The sequence below is a fragment of the Callospermophilus lateralis genome, chromosome 11 (genome assembly GCF_048772815.1).
Source record: "Callospermophilus lateralis isolate mCalLat2 chromosome 11, mCalLat2.hap1, whole genome shotgun sequence".
In the NCBI taxonomy this organism is placed as follows: domain Eukaryota; kingdom Metazoa; phylum Chordata; class Mammalia; order Rodentia; family Sciuridae; genus Callospermophilus; species Callospermophilus lateralis.
Window position 1 is genome coordinate 101,017,423 of NC_135315.1, and position 22,499 is coordinate 101,039,921.

The 22,499-nt window shown below is 46.8% G+C and overlaps 1 pseudogene; it reads right to left on the minus strand.

The window, feature by feature from the left end:
• The window catches only part of LOC143410725 (adenylate cyclase type 10-like), a 28,756-nt pseudogene extending 11,269 nt beyond the window's left edge, over nucleotides 1–17,487 (minus strand).
• Nucleotides 17,488–22,499: the final 5,012 nt, after the last annotated feature.

The window sequence follows — 22,499 nt, forward strand, 5'->3', positions numbered from 1 at the left end:
CCTCTACCCTGCACTAATTGAAATAGCAATTTAACCATCCTGAACAAAGTGACTCAGTTTCAAGTGGGAAAATACAGATAAAATTCAAATGAAATGCCCCAAAATGCTGACTCAAGGATGGAGAATCTTGAAGTAAAAGCCTTTTGCTGAACCAGATGTCAGCAGAGATGATCTTATGATAGAAAACAAATGAGGATTGTCTAATCCAGCCGACTCCATTCAGGGAGCAGAAAAACCCTAGAGCCAGGGAGGAACTGTCTCCTGTCCAGATTTGCTGGTGGCAGAGGCAGGGCTACAACAGGGTTGGCTAGCTCCAAGGCCACGGACTCCCTCCACAGACATCCCAATTTCTAGAAATGCCTGTGAGCATCTCAGGAGTTGTCTTTTATTCCCTTCCACCACGGAGCAAGTGCCCCACCCTGTACATGCCATCAGGCCTCCTGCAGACAGACCACTCTCCTTCAGGACTTCTCCCACTTGTCCTCAGAAGTAGAGGCTGAATGCGTTGGGCTTTCTCTCCCCTGGTCCTGGAAAGCTTCTCTTGGAGGCCAGTAGAAGGAAAGAAAGGGACCAGGGAGGGAGAGGGGAAGGAAAGGGGAGATACTGGGAGTGATACTGACCAGATTACATCATTATCTTGTCATCTGCATGAATATGTAACAATGAATCCCACTATTATGTATAATTATAGAGCACCAATAAAAAATACAGAAGAAGTAAAACTGCTCTGGTCAATGTTACCAGTGGCTCCTGCATTGCTGAATGGAAGGGCTGTGCATTTGCCCACATTTGATCACACCTTTCAGTGGCATTCAGGACAAGCTACTGCTCTCTCTTTTCACCAGTTTTGACAACACAGATTGCCTCAGTCCCCACACCACTTCACAGCCTGCTGAGCCATCATCTAAATGCTGCTAAGGCTCAGCTGGGCACGGGGCTTCCTTTCCCACCCTGATTTCCCCCTAGGTTATTTCATCTGCCCATGACTTTAAATCCCATCTATGTGCCAGTGACTTTCAATTTCAAATGCCTAAGCCCTGACATCTACTCTAGCTACATGCCTACACATCCAAAATCCTCCTTGGCCAGAGCCACTTGGATGCCTAACAGGCATTGCAAAGTTACCATGCTCACACAGAGCTCTTGAATCTCTCCTCCACACACCTAGACCCACACACATCTTTCCTAATTTAGCATTTGCTGGTTGCCATGTTTCATTGCCTCGAGGCAAGAACCCAGGCAGAGGCTAGATTCCCTGCTGTCCCCACCCTTCCTCATTCAGCCCAGCAGCATGTCCGGTGGACCCCACCCAGGAACACACCTGAATCCTTCCTGTTTGCCCTCCTGCATTTCCAAGACTTTCTCTGGACAGGAGCGGAGCCCAGCAGTTCAGGCTGTTTCTATAGAGAAGATGGAGTGGGTCTTTAACAACCTGACCTGGATCTCTGGCAGAAGCTGCTGGTCCCCAGCTCCATCTCCTTCCCTCTATCCCTCCTTACTAACAAAACTCAATTTTATTCAAAATAGTTACATTTTCCAACCTCCCTTGCAGCTGAATACAGTCATGAGTTCAAACTCTGTGATATGTTGTAGAGGAAATATTGGGTAGGACTTCTAGAGAATTCCTTAAAGGGGACGGATCCTTTTCTTCTTCCCCTTCTCCTCCTCCTCCTTTCTTCTTTCTCCTGGCACTAAATGGGAAGATGATGGCTGCAGTTCCAGCAGCTATTTTGGTTCCTGATGTGCTAGTATCTTGTGAGAAGAACATTTTACATAAGAGCAAAACGAACTTAATAATAAGTTTAAGTCCCTCTAGCCCAACTCCTGTAGTATACAGCCAGCAATAATTCTGAGCAATCGTCTCCAACTTGTCCCAACTCACTTAGTCCCACAAGGCCCCTGGATGGTTTTATTAATTCATCTTTTTATTGTCCTCTGGCCTCCACTGAAATTCAAACTTGTGAATGGACACATGACCATCCCATCATTTTTACCATTACGGTCCCAATATGAACACCACTACCTTGCATGAATCAGGGCTCAGTTTTTTTTGTTGAAAAAAAACTGATGAGTAGAAATGAAAAGGTATTCCTCCTCCTTCAATGTCCTATATTATTATATGTATTGTTTTTAAATGTTTTAAATTGTAATGGTAGGGGTTGAAGATGAGCTCAGTTGTAGCGCTCTTGTCTAGCATGTGCAAGGCCCTCAGTTTAATGCTTTGCAAGGGGTGTGGGTGTATACACACACACACACACACACACGCACACACATAACGGTGCAAGAATTAGATGCAGAGAAAAGAATATTTGCTAGAGAAAACAGAGTATGCGAGATATCCTCTCTGCCTTTATTACCCACTGAGTGGATCATATTACTTATAGTTTTCTATTTTCTTCATTTATAAAGGTTATTATATTGAGCTTCCTACTCCAAGGACTATTTATAAAAATCAAAAGAAAAAAAGATACTAAATGCTCATAGAAAAGAAGAAGGAAGGAAAGATACTACCTGCTCACCTTATAGTTTCAAAGTCCTGGAATAAGACTTCAGGTTGAAGAGTCAGACTGTCTCCTCCTTGTACTTCCTGCTCCTCCAGGCCAAGACACTGTTTCTAGTGCTCAGAGTGAATGAAGGACCCTGAGCAGGCTAACACTCTGCCTCTGGGTCCTCCCCAGCCTGAGCCCCAGGACATCTACCCCATTAAATGAGAATAAAATGTTTTTTAAAGGTGTACACTCTTCAGGTGGAGAACGGGAGGGGCCACATTCCTGACAGGGACCTTGTGCTGGCTGACCCTCTGCCTGGCACACTCTATCCTAGCCATCCACATGACAAAACCCCTGCTCTGTCTCTACATGAGTCTCCTGAGGGCTACCCTAATGACCTTCTCCCTAATCCCCTTGCCCAAAGTTCTATTGCCGTCTGTGGGATTTGTTATTATTGTTATTTTTTAATATTTATTATTTTTTTTTTTAGTTTTAGTTTATTTTACATTTATGTGGTGCTGAGTTTCAAACCCAGTACCTCATGGATGCTAGGCAAGCGCTCTACCTCTGAGTCACAACCCCAGCCCAAGATTTGTTATTTTATATATATATATATATACACACACACATCATGGTTACTTCTTCTTCATATCCACTTTTCCTAAAAGAATGCTGCTTTGCTCACTAATGTACCTGACACGCAGTAGGGACGCAATGGTATCTGTTGAGTAAATGAAATATCCAACAAGGCCCTTGCATTCCTGGAAGCTGAAGGGGGTGGCAGACTCTGCTGAGCCAGGGGAGGGATGAAGGAGGAGCTGTGGACCCTTGAAATGGATTGAGTCAGTCACAGAAAACACCATTTTTAAGGATGTGAGGCTCAAAGGAGGCTTGGAGAAGGAGCCACTCCTCACTCTGACTCACATCAGCCTCCTAAGTCTCTCCCAGGTAAGGCCTTGGCCAGCAGGTCCAGTGGACCGACTCCACCTGTGGGAAGGTCAGGGACTGCGGTACTCCCCAGGCCAAAGCAGGATGTCCTTGAGGAAGACACTGCCTCAGAGATTTTCCTGGAAACTCTAGGACAAATACACATTCACTAAGAAATCTCTACAGGCGACATGGAAGCACTCACTGATTCACCTCGGGTGCTAGTGACGAGATACTAGGAGGTGCAGCCAGAGCTGTGGCACACACCTGTGTCCCAGCTGATGGGGAGGCATGAGGAGCACTAGGGCCCAGGAGCTCACGGCCAGCCCGGGCCACACAGCCAACCCCCCCCACACACACACACACAGGAAAGGGAAAGAGATGGTGGGATGTTGTATAAGAGTTAAATCTTCATCTACCACGGTGGCAAGGAGGTGGGGGGGGGACAGATAAATTTCACAATTTGACTTTTTGAAAACCAGTACAAGGCAGCAATATGTAGAAAATATAAGACCCTGAGAAGGTCCACTGAAAGTACAGAGGACGGTCATGGACTACCACGTCTGCGATCAGACTTGCAGGAAATATCACACAGGCTCTATGTGAAGTCTGTGTAGGTGACAGACTTTTGTACATACAGCAGGTTCTGACCATAGTGGTAAGGCCCTGGCCTCACTCCTGTGGGGGGTGCTGGTGAAAGATCACCAGCAGCACTTCCCAGAGTGGCCTCATGTGACACAGGCTAGCTGGCCAAGGTCTATTGCAGGATCCAAAAATAACTGGAACCCTCTTCTCTGAACCAACCTGTTGGAGGCCAGCTGTTCAGAACCTATCTGCTAGCTGCCAGCTTATCTTATTCCCCCAAATAAAATGGCACTCTGCTAAGGACATTGGGAGGGGTCACTGGGTTCATGCCCTCTCCCCCATCTCTCCAGGGGCTGCCCGAGGTCCTCCTTCCTTCAGGCAATGCTTCCTCCTCCTTCTCCACTGCCTTCCCCCTGCCCCAGACCTCTGTGGAGGTCTTCTCACATGGCCAAGACTCCCCAGACTGCCTTCTTCTCCAAGCCGGGTTATGTCTGACCTTTGGGAAACCCTACACCACTTTTCCACACTCTGAAAGGGCAGCTTGATCCCAGTGCAGTCCAGGTCCCTTGCTTTAGCCTTCCTGAGTGGGCAGGTGGCCTAAATTCTGTGCTAGGCAGTCGGTGGAGAGACAGCTAGCTGGAGGTGCAGAGGACCCCCACCTCTCCCCAGAGACACTCTTCCTTATCCACGAAAGACTCTGCTATTTCCTCGACAGTTTCTGCAGATCCACCTCTGACCCCAACTTGGATCTCAGCATTCATTGTGTCTTTGTATCTTGGTTCAAATGTCAATGTCAACATCATGTCACATAATACAACCTTTATAACAATAATTAAAAAGGCATCGATGGCCTTGGAAAAATATAGCATCTGAGAAGAATTTTAACAAATGCTACTGAGGGACTCTGGATTCAGCCGCAATTGAGTTCCCTTGATGTCCTCCTGCTGAAGTCTGCTCTGTGCCACAGCCCCAGGGGCTCAGAACATTAACGATTCTCAGCATCATATATAAATAAATGAATAAAATAAAAGTCCACCAACAAAGAAAAATATATACAAAAGAATTGTTTTTTTAAAAGTGATGGACCTGACGCTGCAGAGCCTCTTGCAATCTCTGGTAAAGCATGACCCTAAAAGCCCAACCCCTCGCTGTAGGAAGCTGGGATAGGGGGAGCAATCAGATGAAGAGGAGACTAAATAACATCCCTCACTTTTTTCTGTGTTAAATTACTGAAGCTTCCAGAGCCTCAATTTTGTTATCCATAAAGGGAAAATAACCCCCCACTTTGAAGTTTGATCCAGTGAGAATACACGCAAAATAGAAAATAAATGGGAATGAATATTTATTTTGAACCTGCTGCAGTTCTTCCCAGGGTTTGATATTCTCATAATAAAGCACCCTCTCCGTATAGCCCTGCTTTCCCACTGGACCCAGCCATACGCACTGAGGCCCTCCCGCTAGGGCCTGTGAGCTGGGCCTTTCCCGGCTGACCTTGGTGCTGCTACCATGACCCTGCTGGGCATCATGCCTGTGGGAACTGAGTCCTTAGTCCCTTGCGGACCCTGAGCGCTCTGCTATTTCCCCAGGTTTGTTGCTAGTGTGTGGCCTCTCTACCTTTGCTTTGCTGTGGTCTGAAAACCCTGCCTTAAGACCAAGCACACTTCTCTGGAGCCCTGCCTGCTCCTCCCTGCCTGATTATCTCCTGTTCCTATTCCTTTCCACTGGGAATTGTTTCACACTAGATCAACAAAGCCACAACTGTGCTCTTGCTGCATCATGTTGGACCATCTCAGCCCCCTTGGATCCCAGCCATTGCTGTGAGCTAATACAGGCATTTTAGTTTAGACTCTGATCAGGCCAGAATCTGGATCCCCAAACCTGGGCCCTATCAATCTCACAGTGAGGCGGGTTCTGCTAGTGAGGTGGACAGTCCCCACCTTCTCCTTCCCCACAGGCTGCTGAGGTCTCAGCCTCCCTGGGCCCAAGGCAAGTCCCTGGGGTCCAGATACACTGCTTCTAGATCTTAGTCTCCAGAGTTCCCAGGAATAGCTGGGGTTCATTAGGAATGAAGGAGGTTTACCTTGGATTTCCCGAGGCTTAGTCATCTTCTTAATGGTGTCCATGTCCAAGGTGTTGAGGCAGATATCCACCATGAAGTGGTGATATGGGATGAAGTCCCCACTTCTGCAGTGGTTGCACCTGTGGGCATTCTCCTCAAAAAATTAAGCACACTTCAAATGCATGGCCTTTTTCTGGTCCTTGAGCCAGAGCTCGTAAGCTGTCTTCTGCATTATAGGCCGGGAGAACCAAAGAATGTGGCACTCAATCACCTCACCCTCCAGTTCTCAGAGCTCCTCCTCCTCTCTGTGAGGAGGAGGGAACAGGAAGGGCTTTCCAGCCAGGCAGTGGGCAAGAGATAAACCCGCTACCCAGCACAGATCAGCCTGTGAGTCTATGCGCCTTTGGCCAAGGGGAAATATGGTTCACTTCAGGTGTGACTCACCCATCTCCTCGCTGGGTCTCAGAGAGGAGGAGCGATGATGGACCTCAAATGAGGTGGCATTTTGCTTCAGGGCCAGTCGAAGCAGTAAAAAACGTTCAGCTCCATGAGGGTGGCCAGGGCCTTGATCATCATCTTCATGTTCCAGCAAGAGAGAACCTCACACAGCAGCTCTGAGGTGAAGGTCAGGCCAATGATGGCAGTGCACCTCACCAACATCTGGTGGGAGAGGCTCATGCTGTCCAGCTGGACCAGAGAGATTTCTGCAGGTGGAAAGCCAAACACAGAAGGGTACTAGTTACCCATCTGACTACCCACATCCTGGACAGGCTCTGTCCTGCTCTACAGCTCCTCTTGCAGACACCCAGCTAAATTAAGTCTGGTTCACAGCTTTCTCCTGTGCAGGAAGACACACTACAGGTCTGGGCTGGGGCTCAGCAGCTGAGGGCTCGCCTCGCACAAGTGGGGCCCTGGTTTACATCCTCAGCACCACGTGAAAATAAATAAATGAAATAAAGGCATTTTTCCACCTACAACTAAAACAAATTTAAAAGACAAAATCCAGCTGCAGCTCTAAAGACACACAGGAGCAGAGTGAGGCTGCCTCCAGGGCTCTGACTTTGGGTCAAAGTGGGACAGGAATGTGTACAGACAGCAGGGGTCACGCAGGCCACGGCTTGCACCCGCCATTCCTGCTTCTTGTGGACTTCTCCAGCTCATCCTCTCTTTTCCCCACTGGCTCTTCTCATTCCTGGAACCTCCCAGCAATAGGCCTTCTCTCTGTCTGTCCCTGAGATCCATTCGCATGCATTTATTCCCTCCTCCGTATCAGGAGCAAGCGTCAGAGTTCAGAGTGCCGGTGATCCCTGCTTCTCATGGAATCTCGTGGCTTACGTGGCTCCCTGGATGCTCCCTGGACGCTCCATGGGGATGTCCTTAGGTTAGAGACAAAAGGTCAACTCCTCAACTGTTCCGAAAACACATTAGAAGCCTAGCTAGTCCTCCTTCCCACAGCAGGAGACGCAGTAGTGAAGGACACACAAATGACACCAACTGAAGACAGAGTTCCAAGGTCTGAAGTCACTCTGGATGGCATGCATTGGGGCTGAGTGCAAACTAGAACATTTCTTGAAAGCCATTTTTCTTCCAAGCATAATTAATAATACCCCTGTGACATCCAGTGCCTTGTCATTCCTTTCTCACAAGAGTGGACGGCAGAAGTGTCTCAATGCTAGACTTTTCCCTCTCATATTTGGTTTCTGTTTAACTGAAAATGTGCTGTACCTCATTCTCTTGTGCAGTTGAACAAACCTGTTCAAATCAGACTCACAACGCAACACGGGAGGGAGGCTCCTAATTGGAAGTAGAAGAACCAGCCTGCCAGGGCAATGTAGGACAGACAGGCCAGGGCAATGCAGGACAGACAGGCAGAGAGCCCTGGCCCCTCCCTCCTGGGGCAGGGGTGATCCCAGGGGAAGAGGAGGAAGAACCCTGAGAGAGCTGGCACCAGGTAGAGTGCCCCTTACCTTTCAGTGTCGCAGGGGGCGACAGGTTTTTCAGTCTGACACCACTGACCAGGTTACAGACTTCTTCATTTCCCTCCTCATTTCTAAGAGAAAACACATTTAATTCCTCCCTTGGCATAACGAAATTCTCTGTGGGGAGATCAGAAGGAAAGGAAGCCAAGAGTTAAAATCCTGTCTTTAAAGTCTGGCTTTCCCATAAGCTCTGAGGTGGATCTTGTGTGAGAAAGAGTAGGAAGAGAGGAGCACTGCCTCACCAGATATTCTGAGATACCTTGTTTCAACAAAACTGATTTATGAAAATTGAAATTTACCCAAAATGGTTTTGTTCTGCCCCGACAACTCCCACCCAAGAACAATAAATGGCACCAATATTGGTGTCTTCCCTAGTATGCACAGTTTGGTAAGAATAGAGTTCACAGGGGACTTAGGATCTCTCCCAGCACACACAGTAACCTACATTAGTATGCACATTTACAGTCCCATGCTCAGGCACAGGCACACCCTGAGGGAGACCCAGCTCTGATTGGGGCATGACTGCAGCCAGAGATTTAAAACAGTGAGGTCTGGAAAGTGACCTTGCCGAATAACTGGGTCTCCGGGTACCCCAACATGCATTGCCTGCTCCTCCCCGTGGTTCTCCCACACTTGGCAGATTGAAGACACTGTGGTGGGGAGGGGAAGACACCAGTGCAAGGCCCAGGCTGCATCTCCTGCAGAGGTGAGTCCTACGCCAACAGCAAGACAACCAGGTCGTGAATGAGGGCCCCATGAGTGGCAGAAACAGCAAATGGCAGACGATCTGACTCTTCAGTGTGCATGCGAATTTTAAATGCATTGTCTCCTGCAAGGGATAAAACATGAATGCTGCATGCGTGCAGCCCTTGAGGTGTTTAAGAGCTACAGGACACATAGGCAAGTGGTAACACCAGGAAAAGTGACTAAGAACTGAAGAGCAAAGACTAAGCCAGATACTGTGGAGCACACTTGTATTCTCAGCAACCTGAGAGGCTGAGGCAGGAGGATCACAGACTTGAGGCCAGCCTTGGCAATTTAGCTAGACTCTCAGCAACTGAATGAGTTTCAAAGCAGAAGAATAAAAAAAGGCTGAGGATGTGGCTCAGTGGAAAAGTATCCCTGGGTTCAATCCCCAGTGCCCTCCCCTCCCCCAAAAAAAGGCAAAAAAAAGCAAGCAGAAGAGTGATGGTGGATAGGAGTAGGTAAGTGGAGGCAGAGTCACCGAAAAGCAAATGCTGAGCCCAGTGCCATTAACTCAGCTGGGAAACGGGGTGGAGAAAGGACAGTGTGTTAAGTTTACAAGTGTTACACCAGGGGGTCCCTGGGAGAGCCAATGCACACATGACAATATACAGCACCTGGGATTAAAAGTGAGATTAGGGCTGGAGATCACACATGCACGCACACACACACACACACACACACACACACACGCACACATGCACACACAAGTACACATCAAATCCAGCAAAATATGAATAAATGGAAACATCAGGGGGGAGAAAGCAGAGAGTGAGGGTGAAGCCCGGGACCCCCACAGGAGGGTTTGCCCAAGAGAGGGAAAGGGCACAGGAGGAGGGTGTGATAGGGAAGCCCAGGGAGGGGAGCACCTGAGAAGAGGCCAGCACGTCGGTGTGGGAGGTGAAGGGGACAGCGGGTGTGCTGCCCTGGGCTGCTCATACTCTCCCTGGAGACCCACTGTTAAAGCAGCCACGCTCTGCATCGCTCCATCCACGATTACCCAGGGAGCCTCCAGGCACAAGGAACCCTTCCAGGACTGGAGACTCTGGAGTTTACAAAACTCCTACCTCACGTGGGGATGGACAGGCCATAGCTAACAAGTTAACAGGACACTTCATGGTGTGACTCAGTCATGTAAATGGGAGGAGAGAGCGAGTGCTGGGCACCTTATACTCAGGGCCACGTGCTCCGCGCTGGGTTCCTGCACAGAGAGGTGTTTTGGGAAGGTGTGAACACATGCTGCACAGCCCACGCCTTCTGCTCCCAGACACCTAACTGTATTTCCTGAGAACAGCGACATCTTTACAGAACTCAGTACAATTACAGCCTTTGGAAAAGGTGACGTGGACCGGCTCCTGCAATCCTCTGTCCACCTGCCAGTTTGTCAACTACCCCACAGTGTCTTTTAACATCTCTTTTTCTTCCAAAATAAGATCCAGTCTCGGATCATGTATTCATTTCATATTTTTAACTAAAGTGAAATTCATGGAACCTACAAGTAACCATATTCAAAGGGTACAGTTCAGGGCACTTGGTGCAATCACGATGTGCTGGCGCCCGCCATTCCTGCGCCTGTGGACTTCTTCTCCAGCTCATCCCCTTTTCTCCCCACTGGCTCTTCTCATTGCTGGAACCTCCCAGCAACAGACCTTCTCTCTGTTTGTCCCCAAGATCCATTAACATGCATTTATTCCCTCCTCCATATCAGGAGCAAGCGTCCTCAACTGTTCCCAAAACACGCTCCCTGGTCTCACAGCAGACGCTGAGAAGTTTTAAAGGGGGGAAACACTTGACTCATTTAATCTTTTAAACTTTTATTAGTGCATGTTAATCATACAGGATGCTGGGATTCACTGCGGTGTGTTCATGCGTGCCCATCTCATACTTTGATCATTCTCGTCCTCTCTCCCCATCCCCTCCTCTTCTCTATAATGTCTCCCTCTTACTCTCTTGTCGCTCCCCTTCCCTCACTCCACACAGAGGGAGCACAGGACATGGGTTCTTCTATCTGGTAAGTCTCACTGACTTACTCAGAGATTGCTGCTCTCCAGTCCTATCCATTTTCCTGCAAATGACGATTGTCCTCTGTGATACTCCAGTGTATGTATCTGCCATATTCTCTCCATTGGTGACAGACACCTAGTCTGATTCCACGACTTGGCTACTGTGATTTGTGCCATGATAAACATGAGTACAGGTGTCTTTGGAGTATGCTGACCTCAATCCCTTTGGTTAATGACCCGGGATCGTATGGTAGTCCATATTTTTAGATTTTTTGGAAATGTTTATCCTGATTTCCGTAGTGGCTGTACCAGTTTACACTCCCACCAGCAGTGTGTAAGAGCTCCTATGTTCCCCTATATCTTCAACAGCATTTATTGTTATGTGCCACTAAATTCAGCCCCAGAGGAAGAATATGACCCTGCAGACTGAGTGGTGACCCAGCGGTTCAAGCCTCAAATCACCATCGCTCATTGAAAGTCACAAAAATGAAAGATCCCGTTTTAGGAAGACATAGAGGCGAGCTCTAACCCTCTTCTCCTGCCACATACAACTCAAACACAAGAAGACACCAAGGAAGAGAGGGAGAAGACCAGCTGGGGACCTTGGGACCCAGAGAACATCGTGGCGGAGAGTTCCTGGGTTTCTTTTGCCTCACACCTACCGGATTGGGAGCTGCAGAATCCGGAGGCTCAGAATCACCTCTCAGAAAAGCCTCAAAGAGAGAGGGGCTTCAGTCTACTCTCCAAACTGTATACTCAGCTGGCTTTCTGGCTCCTCCTCCTCTGGGCAACGAGATTGTTTTCCTGAGTTTCCAGCTGGCCTCGGTCATGCCATCCCTCGCTGCAGGCCTCAGCACACTCTGAAGTGTGGGGCCCTGTGCGCAGACTCCCTGAGCTAGCACTTCACCTCCGGATGCCGCCCAAGCTCTTCAGGTCTGACCCTGGTGGCTTTCCTGGCTGTCACAGGTGTGTGCTAGCCTAGTTCAGGGAGTCTGACCTCTTTGTCCTATTACAGTTTGGGTGTCAGATACAAGGTTTTCTACCCCCTCAAGCCCTCTGACCCTGCAGGAAGCAGCCTGTGGAAGGCCCATTCTCAACACTTTCTCCACGTAAGGACAGTGACAGAAGACGACTAAGTGCCCGGCGTTGTGGTGCATGCCTGTCATGCCAGCAACTCAGGAGCCCGAGGCAGGAGATGGTGAGCTGAGGCAGCCTGGGCAACTTAGTGAGACCTTGCCTCAAAACCAAAAGCAAAGGGGGCTGGAGATGTAGCTCAGTGGCTTAGCACCCCGGGCTCAAACCCCAGTACTGAAACAAGAGAAAGAGAGTCCCCAAGAGACTTACTGAACAGGTTGTTCCAGGTCACCTTGGTCTTCTCCTCAGTCTCCATTTGCTGGAAAACGAGCACCTTGTGGTGGTCCAGGTTCTTCAGCAGTTCCTCACAGTAGTAGGGGATCCCGCAGCTGCCCTCCACCAGGTACCTGCCATCAAGACAAGGTGGCGGCTCACACTGCAGAGTACCTGCGGTCACTCGAGACGACTCCCTTCCCATTCTCCATGTGCTCCAGTTTTCTCTTGAGTTTCAGGGATTGCTTTCATCTTGTTCTCTTTCTAAGTGTATTGAACTTAGGTCCCCTTGGAGATGGACATTGGATAGCTTCCAGTCTCGTATTAATACAAATAGAGTTTGATAGAAACTTTGTACATATGTTACTTCATATTTGTGTCAACACATTTTTGTGATAGTCTCCTAGAACTGGGATTGCTGCATCAAAAGGAAAAATGCAGATATGTATAGAGAGAGAGCAGGGAGGGGGAGAGAGAGTCCAATGCCTGACTGGAGTTATTCTATTTTGAGCACTGGGGACTGAACCTTAGGGTGCTCTATCACCTGAGCTGCATCCCCAGCCCTTTTCTTTTTCTTTCAGGATAGGGTTGGAGTTATTTTAAGTGACCCTTTATCCAAGCCATCTTCCTTCCAGGAGTAAGGCAACATCATTAGAAAGAACAAAAGCAGAGAACAGGAGGGTTGTCAGCAGCCAGCCCAGGAGAGACGCTGTCGTCGTCTGGGTGGGAAAGCACCTGTCTGCAATTCCAGCTACTGGACAGAGAGAAGCAGCTTAGCGAGACCGTCTCTAAATGAAATAGAAAGGGCCGGGATGCAGTTCAGTGTTAGAGTGCTTGGCTGGTGTACTCAAGACCCTGGGTTCCATCCTGAGAGAGAGAACTAGTGCATGCTGTTAGGGGGCTCATCTCAAGGCCCCAGTGGAGGCATCCTGAGGAGCTCAGAGAGTCATCTTGGACAGCTTCCACAGACAGACCACACACCTGCCAGCCATGGGGGACATGGTGGGTCGCAGGCCACAGCCTGCCTTTCCCACCACCTTCTGTGACTGTGCTCCTAGTGACTGTTATCATGGGTAGACCACAACAGGTAGACCCAAGTCCAGCTTGATGCATGGGAAACACCTGCTGAGCAGGGTGTGGAAAGGGGCAGCGTGGAGCCACAGGAAGAGGTGAGCAGCACCGCCCCACCAGGCACAGCATGTGGCCTCTCTAAAGGAAGGGCCAAAAAAACACTGAACAGGAATTTGCAGGCACATCCTGAAGCATCTGATGACCTGGGGGCAGCAGAAAGCGTGACTTACATCTCCAGCTCTTTGGGGATACTGCGCACGTTGAAGTCAAGGCAGACCTTGTTGTGCATGTCTCTGGGCTGCATGGGCCCCAGGGTGATGTAGGTGGTGTTCCTGTTCTTCATGATGGCACTGGCTGCCGCACAGGGAAGGCCCACGAAGGGCGATAGGGAAGGCCCACGAAGGGCAACAGGGACATGATGATAAAGATGGGGACCGTATGGATGAGCTTCTCCATGAAGGTCCAGGAGGCCACGTCCACAAACTGGGCCTCATCGATGATGAAAATGATTCTTTCCTCCTTCACTGTCTGGACAAGGTGACAAAAGAGAAAGAAAAATGCTGCAGGACTTCAGGGATTTGTGCTCTGCGGCAGGTGGTGTATCCGTGGTGTCTGATGGTCTGTTACAGTGAAGGGAAAAACCAAACCGAATCTTTGTCTTTTCAATAACTCTGCATTAATCTGAATTTCAACAACTAACAATTCATATAAGTTACGACCAATGCACTCTTATTTTGGCAAATGTGGGTATAATGATGATGGAACGTAAGGAAGTCAGGCAGACAGGAGAGGCGAGCCCCAGGAGTGGGCTTGAGGGAATCCTCTGAGTCTATTTAAATTCTGAATTGATTCTGAGCTCAAAGCTGGAAGACTGGAAGATAGGGAAGCACTTTTGGGTCCAGCTTTCACGTACTTCCAAATGTTTCCTGGAGCCAGAGCCCCTTGGGCAGCTGGCCAGTGGCTGACACACAGGTGCTCTTACCTGTTCCAAGATCTTCATGAACAGTGCTTCCAACTGCTTCTGTTTTCTCAAATTGCTCATCCCAGAAATCTCCCAAGAAATAGGGAACTGTATGAAAAATTATGAGAACACTGAGTGCAGGAAACAGTGAAGGAACTTCCAGCTGTGTGACCCTGGGTGAACCACTGAGCTGCCTGTGCCTCGAGGGAGATCCTCCTTGGATGTCCTTATGTCCTTTCAGCCCTGATTGCCTGTCCTTGAGCCAAGGGAAGAACAGAACACACAGAACAGTGTTTGCATGGGCAGTCAGTTGTGGGAGAAAGTGACCCTGTGCTCAGGCTGGCTGGCACTATACAGTTCTACTGGAGAGGAAAGAAAAACATGAACCAACAGGTGGCCATTAGCCAGGCGCACTGGCACACACCTGTGATCCCAGTCACTCAGGAGGCTGAGACAGGAGGATCAGAAGTTCAAGGCCAACCTGGGCAACTTGGTGAGACCCTGTCTCAAAATAAAATGTAGAAATTTTAAAAGGGGCCAGTGAGTTAGCTTTGTGGCAGAGCACCCCTGGGTTCAAGTTCCAGTACCACACACAAACAAACCAACAAAACTGGGGGCCGTTTGGGACTTCTTGAGTGTGGCATTTCCAGATACCTCCAGAAAGTCTTCTGAATGTGGATGTAGGGACTGGGATGTGGCTCGAGGTAGAGCTGTGCATACATAGTATGTGCAAAGCCCTGGCTTTAACCCTTACGACCTTGGTACTGTTAAGAAAAGAAGATGGTGGATTTTCAGGAAGGATTGGGAGCTACTTCCTCACCACCTGGTGCTCTAGTGAGACAAGGGTAATAAAGCCAAGGAGATGTCAATCATGAAGCCTCAAGGAGCAGCTGTGCTTGCCCTGTGGCCCTTCCCTGCAGAGCCCAGTCCTAGCGGGTACCTGGACATGGAAGATTCCATTGAGAAGACAGTGGAACTTCTCGTCCAGCAGCCTCCTGACTCTGCTTTGAAGGTTGCTCTACCGCTCCTTGTAGTGTCTGCAAGTGTCCAGACCCAGCACGTTGGCCATGAGTATCTGGACGGTGTAAAAATTCTGATGGAAGTTGATCTTAGTCAATGTGATAGCAATGGTTCTGTTCATGAGAAACCAAGAGCCAGAAGAGAATTTGGCTTACATTTTTCAGAAATACCGAAGTGAAGAGGAGCTCTGACATCTGGTTCATCTATCTATCTATATCTATATCTATATCTATCTATCTATATATTTATAATGCTTTATTTATTTTTTATTAATATATTTTAAAAGACACAGGTTCTTGTTGTGTTGTCCAGTCTGGTCCTGCACACCTGGACTCAAGCCATCCTCCTATCCTCTTGCCTCAGCCTCCCAATAAACTGGGAGCCCAGGCACATGCCAACACACTGGCTTATGTAACATTTTTAAATAGGTATAAGTAATCCTGGGTGTTAGAAGTCCATGGGGAAGGAAGTGGGAGAGCATATGTCTCAGGGCACCCATATGCCAGAGGATGGGGCTTAATGAAGACTGTCAGATGTAAAATCCTCATTGTCCAGATGGATTTTGATGATGGCACTCACAGTGCTCAGCTCATTGCATCAGCTAAGTGTGTTCTTTGTAGTTTTCTTGGAAAAACATAGGAAGTCAAAATGTGCCCAGGACATCCTGAAGAATTAAGCTGCTTCTGAAAGAAAAAGGGAATCATCCAAGTGAGTCCTCTGTCCTAAAACATGGGCAGCCACAGCTCAGGAAGCTAAAGTAGAAGGGTCAAAAGTTCCAGGCTAGACTCAGCAATTCAGCAAGACCCTATCTCAAAATTAATAATAATAAAAATTAGGGCTGGGAATGTGGCTCAGTGGTAGAGCAGCCCTGGGTTCAATCCCCAGCACAAGTGAAACAAAACAAAACAAAACAAACATGGATCACAACACTCCACAAAATGAAGGGAATCATAGGCCATGCAGAACCCAGCATCCAGGTGGGGTCTCCCTCCACAAGGTGAGGATGCAATACACTGGAGAAGGAAAGGGCCACACAATGCTCAGGAGACAGGTGGACATGGCTGTCTTACAACTCGGGCCAGTGGGGCATACCAGGAGGCTGAGCAATGACCCTCTCATAGTACTCAGAGTTCCTTACTAGTGGTTATCACACTCTGGCATGCCACACTACATTCCCAGGGCAGGGGCCAAGGGTAATGGGCAGGTATGACACCTCACCAAACTTCCTTGAGGAATGAGTACTCAGTGTCAAATTGCTGCAGTGACAAGATCACAGGTTTCAGGGCCAAGCCCTTCACTTCTACCCATAGGGCCTCGCAGTCATGGCTCATCAGCAATCTGGAGAAAGCCAGCCCAGGTGGTGTCTTTTAAGGAGAACCATGATCCATGCCCCCACCTGGCTGTGCAGCTTTCACCTACGACACTAAGGGCATCTGAACATGGGCATGTAACACGGACACACAAGTCATCAACTGGAATTCAAGCAAGGGCACAGAACACCAGGTCAGAACCAAGGGCCAGTGGGCACTCAGACAGAAAGAAGCCCAACCCAGAGCAGTTTTTATATACAAGGAGTAGCTGAGGCAAGCAGGACCTCCAGGGTCAACAATGGCAGAAAGAAGACTTGCCCTGACTAAAAGAAGCCTTGATTTCCTCCTGAGATTCCAATGTCTCTCTTCCAGCTTTGGACCCTAACTGAGAGCCTTCTGATCCTTTAGAGCTCAGCACAATGCCATTACTTCTTGTAATCTGACTTCATGCTATCAAATGGAGTTAGCCACTGGCAACTCTCCTTCCTCTCGGTAGTTTTCCATTCTCTGCCATGGACCATATCCCATGGTGCAAACCCAGATATTCCCAGGCACATAGGACCTCAGCTCTCCAGACCCCCCCTTTTTTTGGGGGGGTACCAGGGAACAATGCAGGGGTTTAACTACTGAGCAATAACCCAGCCCTTCCTTTTAATTTTCATTTTAAGACAGGGTCTTGCTAAGTTACTTAGGGCCTCCATAAGTTCGGAGTCTTGCTTTGAACTCTCAATCCTCTTGCATCAACCTTCCAAGCCATTAGGATTACAGGTATATGCCACTCTTCCTGGCTTCACACCCCTTCTGTGTACCTGGCCTTACTGACAAGCTTCCCATTCCTACACCCAACCACACAGCAGACATCCAAACCTATCCAAAACAGACGTCACCACTGGCTCCCAAACCCATTGCTCCTTCTTGGAGTCTCCATGATGATTGCACAAAGCTGCAATGAGCTCAGGAAGGCTGTCCTCCACCTCCTGCCACTCCTCCATGGAATTGATGATTAGCCCAGCCACAGTGCCTGCTAACCATTTGCAGTTTGCACCATGCCAGAAACTTCCTGACAGATCCCTTCTCTCAATGTCACTTTCTTACTCCACTGTCTTTTCATCACCCAGCTATTAGGGCATGTGTACATACACTTTCCTTCATAGCTCCTCTCTGTGCAGTCAAGACCAAGTCCAAGGCTGTCCACAAGCCCCTCCACATGTCTCTCCACCTATCCCATCTCCACAACCCGGCACTCACAGCCTGAATTTCAAGCTGTGTCAGTGGTCCCTTCCTAGACTCCTGCACAGATGCAGATTCAGACTCAACACCTGTGCCTCAAGGAGCCCTCTGCCTCTGACATCTACCCAGCCAGCCCTCATGGCCAGCCCAGGAGATGTCTTTTAAGGAGAATCAACTATGATTCATGCCCCCACCTGGCTGCACAGCTTTCACCTGTGACACTAAGGGCATCTAAATGGGAGGCATCCTCGTCCATTACTCTTTGGCTGTCCAAGGATGAGAAGCAGGCCAATCACTTATATCCCAGGTGGGCCCAGCATCCTGAGAACTGAACATTGTGCTCAGTGCTGCTCTCAGAATAGAGCTCTGCTCACAAACAGGTAAGAGAGACCAAAATGGACTTATCCTCATTGTGCCTAACATGGAGGGACACACAGGTTTCCTAGACTGAACAGTACCTTAAACAGAGTTGAGACCTTCTGGCACTGGAGATAGAGGGCTCATGGGTGAAAGAGAAAAAGGAAAGGCTGTGGGGGCAGTCACCTCTGTGAAGATGGCATGGTGCTCCAGGTCCACATTGTGAAGATGGGCCTGGAGGAAATCTGCAAAGGAGTGGTGCTGCTGCTTGTACCAGTATTTGTGTGACAGCACCTGTACCACAAATGAGCCCAGAGTCGAGGTGCTCAGCCACACCACAGCATCTGGTATGACACAGTTCAGTAGGATCAGCTTGGCCTTCTCAGACACCCTGTGGTACAGCTCCTCCATCAGGTCCCCAGGGCCCTGCCTCTTCACAGCCTGCCGCACCACGGAGGCACAGGTGTCAGAGTGGAAGCTGATAAAGACATCAGCAGGGCTGTACTTGTGCCAGCCAGGAACTTATGGGCCTTCACATCAGCGAACTCCTCTGCCCACTGCGTGAGCTCCTGCATGATGTTCTTCTGCCACCCCTGCAGCACTGACCTGAAGTCCAGGTAGTGCTTCTCCAGCCGGTTTATGAGGGGTATGGGGAACTGACCGTACACCACATTTTTCTCCTCAATGACAAGCAGGTGGAAGTCAGGGTGGACCCGACACTTGACAACATGGGTGCCAAGCCCGATGTCCACGTACTTCTGACCCCTGAGGTAGATGTAGTACTGGTTGAGCGCCACATTATGGTGCCAAAGTGAACAAAGAACAAAAATAATAAAAGGACTGTGGTTTAAAATGGCTGGCAGGGAAGATCAGGAAGGTCTGTACCAGGGCATGGTCGCTTTCCAATCACAGGGCAAGAACAAAGGCAAGATCATGGAACACACTAGAATGAAGCTGATCAAAGACCTTTATTCTGGTCCTCATCATTCATTAAGTCACCTATGCAATTAATTTCATCTCTGCCCCAAGCAGCAACAGCTGCATCCAGGGCTAAAGTGGAAGACAGACATAAGTAGTGGAAGACCTTATAAAGAAAAGTTATCAGGTAAGAGCTCTGCTTATCCCATCTCAAGTAAAGGTAGAGCAGGAAGATGTGCATATGTGCAGAGATTCTGTTCTCCAAAGCTGAGGCCTGCAGAGAGGCAAGCTGAAGAATGCAGTGAAGGCTCAAAAACTGCCCAGCTCAGCAATCAATCCAAAGTTCCTAAAAATACAAAGAGCAATATGTAAAGCAAGGTACCTTGAGAGTGGGATTAATGTAACAAACTGAGCAAAGTTAAAATAGAAAGGATGTTGGTACAAGCAGCAATTCTAATTTTGAAGAATATCTATCCAAAAGCTCCTCAGGGAAAAATATGATACTAAAGAGGGTTGGTAGCTGGAAATTAAGCATACCAATCTAGAGAATTAGAATTAGGTAGACAAGGTTTAAGAAATTGTTGTGTAACTAAACATACAGGGAAACCATACAAGGAGTAAGTGACATAAAATAAATGAGATAAGCTAAGAGTTTATAATCTTTTAGATAGTTCCAACTTAAGATGTGGTACCAAGCCCATAGATTTATATGCCCTGCCACCCAAAATTACATTCAAAAGGAAAAAAAAGGTTTAAAAAATATATAAATCTGCAACAATGAATAGGGGCCTATGAGCAGTTAACAGATTCCAACAACAACAAAAAAAGTGAATTATCAAAATCTGCCTGAAGCAAGTTTTTAAATAGAGTAGAGGGAAATGATCCCAGAGGGGGCTGCAGCTGAAGAGGAACCCCATCTGCCTAGAACCATAGGGAGGACCTAGACTCAGTCAACAAGAATTATAAAAGACCAGAGAGGAAAATGAAATAATGACCCATGTTTCTCTATCACAAACTATTGCCCTAATATGTCCCTCATAACTTTTTCTATGTGGTGAAGATATTTACACCTAACTTGGATGGGAGAATCACAGGGCTCTCTTCTAAAGAGCCAGAAAGACCTTCAGGGGACACTAGAGCACCTCTACCAACACTGCTCCCACAACACAGCATTCTGTATACTGGCCTTTGGAAGCCCCAGGTTAACATCTGACCACAACCCTGCTCATCCTAAAGCAAAGCTGCCAGGCAACAACCATCCCCACTATACTACACACAGTTTCCAGTCTTCACATTCTCTCATTCTTAAAAAGAATAAACATCACTGAGAATTTGAAGAAATCCTACACAAATAAAAGAGACAAAAATTTATTTTAAAAGTTCTAGCATAAAACAGATAACTCAAGGCGAAGAACATAGTAAAAACAAGCCAGAAACACCTGTAATTTAAAAAGATAATAGCCTGCTTTTGATAATGACAACATCTTGCTGAGATCAACTAATAAAGCTAAAATATATAAATATAAATATGGGCATGTATATATGTATACAAGTGTGTGTGTATGCGTATGTGTATGAGTATAAATGAGAGAAGATCTTTTTTTTTTTGAGAGTGAGAGAGAGAGAGAGAGATTTTTTTTAATTATTTATTTTTTAGTTCTCGGCAGACACAACATCTTTGTATGTGGTGCTGAGGATTAAACCCGGGCCACACACATGCCAGGCGAGCATGGTACCGCCTAAGCCGCATCCCCAGCCCGAGAGAAGATCTTTAAGACATTAAAAAAAATCAAGAAAAGGCAAATCTAAAATCTAGAAAAGGCAGGGAACCAATCAATAGTCAAACCCCAAAGTCTGCCTGAGTGGGGAAGACTGGTAACCCACTCTTTTTGAAGCTAGAGTCCCATAATGTTATACCCTCACAGTAACCAAAATTAAATCAGACTCCTCACAGACTTATAGCCCAAGGGTTACATCACCACTATGATGCAGGAATCTTCCAGTCTTAGATCTCATTAAGGAGGTACTGTACTGATAATGTTTCTATGTGTCTTGCTGGAGCAAAGAAAATTTTTCTTTGGAGAAAGATATCACCATAAAATCTCAAATTATCCAACAAATATTTTTTTCCAGTGCAATGGCCACTATATAAAGACAGTATCAAAAGAAAGAACGGATAAAAAGACAAACTCAAAAGTCTAGATATTGGATTGGACATACTACAAAGTAAGAACTTCAAAGGCTTTGGATATTAGATGGGATATTACACATGACATACTCTATAATAAACAACTACATTCACCACTTAAATAAATGAAAGACAAGTGTCAGAGTATCCACATAAAAACAAAGAGGTTTAAAGGAAATGAAAAGAACTGAAGAAAGAACCAAAAATTCCAAAACAAAAAATTACACAGAACACATCATACAAAGGCAAAATTAGGGTTGGGCTTTTATGTATGTTTAGTGAAAATCCCAGAGAAAGTGCAGAGAAAGAACAAAGTAGAGTCAATGTCTAGAGAAACTGGCTGAGAATTTCCCAGAGCATATCCAAACTTCTGTCCATCATAGTGAAATCTCAGAAAATCAAAGGCAAAGAGAAAATCTTAAAAAGGGATAAACTACCTTCAAAAGACAGACTGTGATTTCTCAACAGAAACAATGGAAGCCAAAAAAACAGTAGAAGAACAGCTAGAATTCTGAATTTAGCAGTAAAATATTTTTGTATTTCCATTTCGCCCTCAAAAAAAAAAAAAAAGAAAGAAAGAAAGAAAAGGGAAAGTAGAGAGTCAGCTACCAGTTACCTATATTAAAGAAAGCTCTAAAGGACTTATTTTTGGGAAAAGGATTACAAATGGAGGGTAAGAAATACAAAAAAGATCAAAAATTGTAGTAAGCATGTGAATAAACTCATATATTGTCTGTATCATACATCAATAACAATGTCTGATGTGGGCTGATAAAGACACATGGTAATAATAGCATGTTAAGTTGAGGGATGAGGGTTTGTAAATGGCATTAATAGATTCTAAGATTCCATTTTGCTGAGGATGAGGGAAAAGATTCTAACTTTTCGCTTTGATAAATTAATCATGTATATAGTAACTAATGGACTAACCCTAAAAGGATAGATAGATGGAAAGGAAAAAAAAAGGAATAATAATACAAAAGGCAGCATAAAATAGGACAAATGAAGAGCAGGAAAAATAAGATAGGAGATTTAAGTCCATTGTTATCACTAATTAAATTAGGCATAAATAAACTAAGTGCTCCAGTTAAAGGCAAAGATTGTCAGTATGAATGTAATATCCCCAATTACACAGCGCTTACAAAGACATGGAAATGTAAAAACAAATAGATGGGAAAAAAACACATAAACACTAAAGAAAGCTGGCAAACTTTAATAACGAGACCAAATAGATTTTAAGGCAAAAGAACATTACTAAAAGTAACAATGGTAAATTTTTAAATATTAAAGGTTCTATCATGAGCAATATAT